Raw genomic sequence first — 7,068 nt, 5'->3', positions numbered from 1 at the left:
TCCAGACCCGGTTGTTTCAAAAATTATAATATAAATCCAAAGTCTTTTTTCCAGACCCGATTGTTTGAAAAATTATATATGGTAAAAGTCCAAAGTCTTTTTTTCTGACCCAGTTGTTTCAAAAACTATAATATAAGTCCAGTCTTTTTTCCAGACCCGATTGTTTCAAAAATTAAAATATAAGTCCAAAGTCTTTTTTCCAGACCCGGTTGTTTCAAAAATTATAATATAAGTCCAAAGTCTTTTTTCCTGACCCGGTTGTTTAAAAAATTATGATAAAAGTGCAAAGTCTTTTTTCCAGACCCGGTTGTTTCAAAAATGATAATATAAGTCCAAGTCTTTTTTCCAGACCTGGTTGTTTCAAAAATTATATATGATAAAAGTCCAAAGTCTTTTTTCCAGACCCGGTTGTTTAAAAAATTATGATAAAAGTCCAAAGTCTTTTTTCCAGACCCGGTTGTTTAAAAAATTATAATATAAGTCCAAAGTCTTTTTTCCAGACCTGGTTGTTTCAAAAATTATATATGATAAAAGTCCAAAGTCTTTTTTCCAGACCCGGTTGTTAAAAAAATTATAATATAAGTCCAAAGTCTTTTTTCCAGACCCGGTTGTTTCAAAAATTATGATAAAAGTCCAAAGTCTTTTTTCCTGAACCGGTTGTTAAAAAAATTATGATAAAAGTCCAAAGTCTTTTTTCCAGACCCGGTTGTTAAAAAAATTATAATATAAATCCAAAGTCTTTTTTCCAGACCCGGTTGTTTTAAAAATTATAATATAAGTCCAAAGTCTTTTTTCCAGACCCGGTTGTTTTAAAAATTATATATGATAAAAGTTCAAAGTCTTTTTTCCAGACCCGGTTGTTTAAAAAATTATAATATAAGTCCAAAGTCTTTTTTCCAGACCTGGTTTAAAAAAAAATTATATATGATAAAAGTTCAAAGTCTTTTTTCCAGACCCGGTTGTTTCAAATATTATAATATAAGTCCAAAGTCTTTTTTCCAGACCCGGTTGTTTCAAAAATTATAATATAAATCCAAAGTCTTTTTTCCAGACCCGATTGTTTGAAAAATTATATATGGTAAAAGTCCAAAGTCTTTTTTTCTGACCCAGTTGTTTCAAAAACTATAATATAAGTCCAGTTTTTTTTCCAGACCCGATTGTTTCAAAAATTATAATATAAGTCCAAAGTCTTTTTTCCAGACCCGGTTGTTTCAAAAATTATAATATAAGTCCAAAGTCTTTTTTCCAGACCTGGTTGTTTCAAAAATTATATATGATAAAAGTCCAAAGTCTTTTTTCCTGACCCGGTTGTTTAAAAAATTATGATAAAAGTGCAAAGTCTTTTTTCCAGACCCGGTTGTTTCAAAAATGATAATATAAGTCCAAGTCTTTTTACCAGACCTGGTTGTTTCAAAAATTATATATGATAAAAGTCCAAAGTCTTTTTTCCAGACCCGGTTGTTTAAAAAATTATAATATAAGTCCAAAGTCTTTTTTCCAGACCCGGTTGTTTAAAAAATTATGATAAAAGTCCAAAGTCTTTTTTCCTGAACCGGTTGTTAAAAAATTATGATAAAAGTGCAAACTAAGATACGATAATGATATTCCAGTGGAATACAAATGAGAATCGAGCTTAGTCTTTTCTTCAGACCCAGTTAATTAAAGCTGGTGGAATAAATGTCTCTGTTGTTTTTAAAAATTATACGGCGTGTTTATATATGCGCTAAGAGTAATTTCAGAACCAAGCGTAGTCTTTTCTCTACACCCGGTTACTTAAAACTAAAAACTAAAACCCTATAGTAATGCGTTCATATAGCACAAAAGTGCAAAGTCTTTTTTCCAGACCCGGTTGTTTCAAAAATTATAATATAAATCCAAAGTCTTTTTTCCAGACCCGATTGTTTGAAAAATTATATATGGTAAAAGTCCAAAGTCTTTTTTTCTGACCCAGTTGTTTCAAAAACTATAATATAAGTCCAGTCTTTTTTCCAGACCCGATTGTTTCAAAAATTATAATATAAGTCCAAAGTCTTTTTTCCAGACCCGGTTGTTTCAAAAATTATAATATAAGTCCAAAGTCTTTTTTCCAGACCTGGTTGTTTCAAAAATTATATATGATAAAAGTCCAAAGTCTTTTTTCCTGACCCGGTTGTTTAAAAAATTATGATAAAAGTGCAAAGTCTTTTTTCCAGACCCGGTTGTTTCAAAAATGATAATATAAGTCCAAGTCTTTTTTCCAGACCTGGTTGTTTCAAAAATTATATATGATAAAAGTCCAAAGTCTTTTTTCCAGACCCGGTTGTTTAAAAAATTATAATATAAGTCCAAAGTCTTTTTTCCAGACCCGGTTGTTTAAAAAATTATGATAAAAGTCCAAAGTCTTTTTTCCTGAACCGGTTGTTAAAAAATTATGATAAAAGTGCAAACTAAGATACGATAATGATATTCCAGTGGAATACAAATGAGAATCGAGCTTAGTCTTTTCTTCAGACCCAGTTAATTAAAGCTGGTGGAATAAATGTCTCTGTTGTTTTTAAAAATTATACGGCGTGTTTATATATGCGCTAAGAGTAATTTCAGAACCAAGCGTAGTCTTTTCTCTACACCCGGTTACTTAAAACTAAAAACTAAAACCCTATAGTAATGCGTTCATATAGCACAAAAGTGCAAAGTCTTTTTTCCAGACCCGGTTGTTTCAAAAATTATATATGATAAAAGTTCAAAGTCTTTTTTCCAGACCCGGTTGTTTAAAAAATTATAATGTAAGTCCAAAGTCTTTTTTCCAGACCCAGTTGTTAAAAAAATTATAATATAAGTCCAAAGTCTTTTTTCCAGACCCGGTTGTTTCAAAAATTATATATGATAAAAGTCCAACGTCTTTTTTCCAGACCCGGTGGTTTGAAAAATTATATATGATAAACGTCCAAAGTCTTTTTTTCTTACCCAGTTGTTTCAAAAACTATAATATAAGTCCAGTCTTTTTTTCCAGACCCGATTGTTTCAAAAATTATAATATAAGTCCAAAGTCTTTTTTCCAGACCCGGTTGTTTCAAAAATTATAATATAAGTCCAAAGTCTTTTTTCCAGACCTGGTTGTTTCAAAAATTATATATGATAAAAGTCCAAAGTCTTTTTTCCAGACCCGGTTGTTTAAAAAATTATGATAAAAGTCCAAAGTCTTTTTTCCAGACCCGGTTGTTTAAAAAATTATAATATAAGTCCAAAGTCTTTTTTCCAGACCTGGTTGTTTCAAAAATTATATATGATAAAAGTCCAAAGTCTTTTTTCCAGACCCGGTTGTTAAAAAAATTATAATATAAGTCCAAAGTCTTTTTTCCAGACCCGGTTGTTTTAAAAATTATATATGATAAAAGTTCAAAGTCTTTTTTCCAGACCCGGTTGTTTAAAAAATTATAATATAAGTCCAAAGTCTTTTTTCCAGACCTGGTTTAAAAAAAAATTATATATGATAAAAGTTCAAAGTCTTTTTTCCAGACCCGGTTGTTTCAAATATTATAATATAAGTCCAAAGTCTTTTTTCCAGACCCGGTTGTTTCAAAAATTATAATATAAATCCAAAGTCTTTTTTCCAGACCCGATTGTTTGAAAAATTATATATGGTAAAAGTCCAAAGTCTTTTTTTCTGACCCAGTTGTTTCAAAAACTATAATATAAGTCCAGTCTTTTTTCCAGACCCGATTGTTTCAAAAATTAAAATATAAGTCCAAAGTCTTTTTTCCAGACCCGGTTGTTTCAAAAATTATAATATAAGTCCAAAGTCTTTTTTCCAGACCTGGTTGTTTCAAAAATTATATATGATAAAAGTCCAAAGTCTTTTTTCCTGACCCGGTTGTTTAAAAAATTCTGATAAAAGTGCAAAGTCTTTTTTCCAGACCCGGTTGTTTCAAAAATGATAATATAAGTCCAAGTCTTTTTTCCAGACCTGGTTGTTTCAAAAATTATATATGATAAAAGTCCAAAGTCTTTTTTCCAGACCCGGTTGTTTAAAAAATTATAATATAAGTCCAAAGTCTTTTTTCCAGACCCGGTTGTTTAAAAAATTATGATAAAAGTCCAAAGTCTTTTTTCCTGAACCGGTTGTTAAAAAATTATGATAAAAGTGCAAACTAAGATACGATAATGATATTCCAGTGGAATACAAATGAGAATCGAGCTTAGTCTTTTCTTCAGACCCAGTTAATTAAAGCTGGTGGAATAAATGTCTCTGTTGTTTTTAAAAATTAAACGGCGTGTTTATATATGCGCTAAGAGTAATTTCAGAACCAAGCGTAGTCTTTTCTCTACACCCGGTTACTTAAAACTAAAAACTAAAACCCTATAGTAATGCGTTCATATAGCACAAAAGTGCAAAGTCTTTTTTCCAGACCCGGTTGTTTCAAAAATTATATATGATAAAAGTTCAAAGTCTTTTTTCCAGACCCGGTTGTTTAAAAAATTATAATGTAAGTCCAAAGTCTTTTTTCCAGACCCAGTTGTTAAAAAAATTATAATATAAGTCCAAAGTCTTTTTTCCAGACCCGGTTGTTTCAAAAATTATATATGATAAAAGTCCAACGTCTTTTTTCCAGACCCGGTGGTTTGAAAAATTATATATGATAAACGTCCAAAGTCTTTCTTTCTTACCCAGTTGTTTCAAAAACTATAATATAAGTCCAGTCTTTTTTTCCAGACCCGATTGTTTCAAAAATTATAATATAAGTCCAAAGTCTTTTTTCCAGACCCGGTTGTTTCAAAAATTATAATATAAGTCCAAAGTCTTTTTTCCAGACCTGGTTGTTTCAAAAATTATATATGATAAAAGTCCAAAGTCTTTTTTCCAGACCCGGTTGTTTAAAAAATTATGATAAAAGTCCAAAGTCTTTTTTCCAGACCCGGTTGTTTAAAAAATTATAATATAAGTCCAAAGTCTTTTTTCCAGACCTGGTTGTTTCAAAAATTATATATGATAAAAGTCCAAAGTCTTTTTTCCAGACCCGGTTGTTAAAAAAATTATAATATAAGTCCAAAGTCTTTTTTCCAGACCCGGTTGTTTTAAAAATTATATATGATAAAAGTTCAAAGTCTTTTTTCCAGACCCGGTTGTTTAAAAAATTATAATATAGGTCCAAAGTCTTTTTTCCAGACCTGGTTTAAAAAAAAATTATATATGATAAAAGTTCAAAGTCTTTTTTCCAGACCCGGTTGTTTCAAATATTATAATATAAGTCCAAAGTCTTTTTTCCAGACCCGGTTGTTTCAAAAATTATAATATAAATCCAAAGTCTTTTTTCCAGACCCGATTGTTTGAAAAATTATATATGGTAAAAGTCCAAAGTCTTTTTTTCTGACCCAGTTGTTTCAAAAACTATAATATAAGTCCAGTCTTTTTTCCAGACCCGATTGTTTCAAAAATTAAAATATAAGTCCAAAGTCTTTTTTCCAGACCCGGTTGTTTCAAAAATTATAATATAAGTCCAAAGTCTTTTTTCCAGACCTGGTTGTTTCAAAAATTATATATGATAAAAGTCCAAAGTCTTTTTTCCTGACCCGGTTGTTTAAAAAATTCTGATAAAAGTGCAAAGTCTTTTTTCCAGACCCGGTTGTTTCAAAAATGATAATATAAGTCCAAGTCTTTTTTCCAGACCTGGTTGTTTCAAAAATTATATATGATAAAAGTCCAAAGTCTTTTTTCCAGACCCGGTTGTTTAAAAAATTATAATATAAGTCCAAAGTCTTTTTTCCAGACCCGGTTGTTTAAAAAATTATGATAAAAGTCCAAAGTCTTTTTTCCTGAACCGGTTGTTAAAAAATTATGATAAAAGTGCAAACTAAGATACGATAATGATATTCCAGTGGAATACAAATGAGAATCGAGCTTAGTCTTTTCTTCAGACCCAGTTAATTAAAGCTGGTGGAATAAATGTCTCTGTTGTTTTTAAAAATTAAACGGCGTGTTTATATATGCGCTAAGAGTAATTTCAGAACCAAGCGTAGTCTTTTCTCTACACCCGGTTACTTAAAACTAAAAACTAAAACCCTATAGTAATGCGTTCATATAGCACAAAAGTGCAAAGTCTTTTTTCCAGACCCGGTTGTTTCAAAAATTATATATGATAAAAGTTCAAAGTCTTTTTTCCAGACCCGGTTGTTTAAAAAATTATAATGTAAGTCCAAAGTCTTTTTTCCAGACCCAGTTGTTAAAAAAATTATAATATAAGTCCAAAGTCTTTTTTCCAGACCCGGTTGTTTCAAAAATTATATATGATAAAAGTCCAACGTCTTTTTTCCAGACCCGGTGGTTTGAAAAATTATATATGATAAACGTCCAAAGTCTTTCTTTCTTACCCAGTTGTTTCAAAAACTATAATATAAGTCCAGTCTTTTTTTCCAGACCCGATTGTTTCAAAAATTATAATATAAGTCCAAAGTCTTTTTTCCAGACCCGGTTGTTTCAAAAATTATAATATAAGTCCAAAGTCTTTTTTCCAGACCTGGTTGTTTCAAAAATTATATATGATAAAAGTCCAAAGTCTTTTTTTCTGACCCGGTTGTTTAAAAAATTATGATAAAAGTCCAAAGTCTTTTTTCCAGACCCGGTTGTTTAAAAAATTATAATATAAGTCCAAAGTCTTTTTTCCAGACCTGGTTGTTTCAAAAATTATATATGATAAAAGTCCAAAGTCTTTTTTCCAGACCCGGTTGTTAAAAAAATTATAATATAAGTCCAAAGTCTTTTTTCCAGACCCGGTTGTTTCAAAAATTATGATAAAAGTCCAAAGTCTTTTTTCCTGAACCGGTTGTTAAAAAAATTATGATAAAAGTCCAAAGTCTTTTTTCCAGACCCGGTTGTTAAAAAAATTATAATATAAATCCAAAGTCTTTTTTCCAGACCCGGTTGTTTCAAAAATTATAATATAAGTCCAAAGTCTTTTTTCCAGACCCGGTTGTTTTAAAAATTATATATGATAAAAGTTCAAAGTCTTTTTTCCAGACCCGGTTGTTTAAAAAATTATAATATAAGTCCAAAGTCTTTTTTCCAGACCTGGTTTAAAAAAAAATTATATATGA

Source organism: Lytechinus pictus, unplaced genomic scaffold (genome assembly GCF_037042905.1).
Source record: "Lytechinus pictus isolate F3 Inbred unplaced genomic scaffold, Lp3.0 scaffold_22, whole genome shotgun sequence".
Classification (NCBI taxonomy): domain Eukaryota; kingdom Metazoa; phylum Echinodermata; class Echinoidea; order Temnopleuroida; family Toxopneustidae; genus Lytechinus; species Lytechinus pictus.
This window is presented reverse-complemented; position numbering follows the sequence as displayed.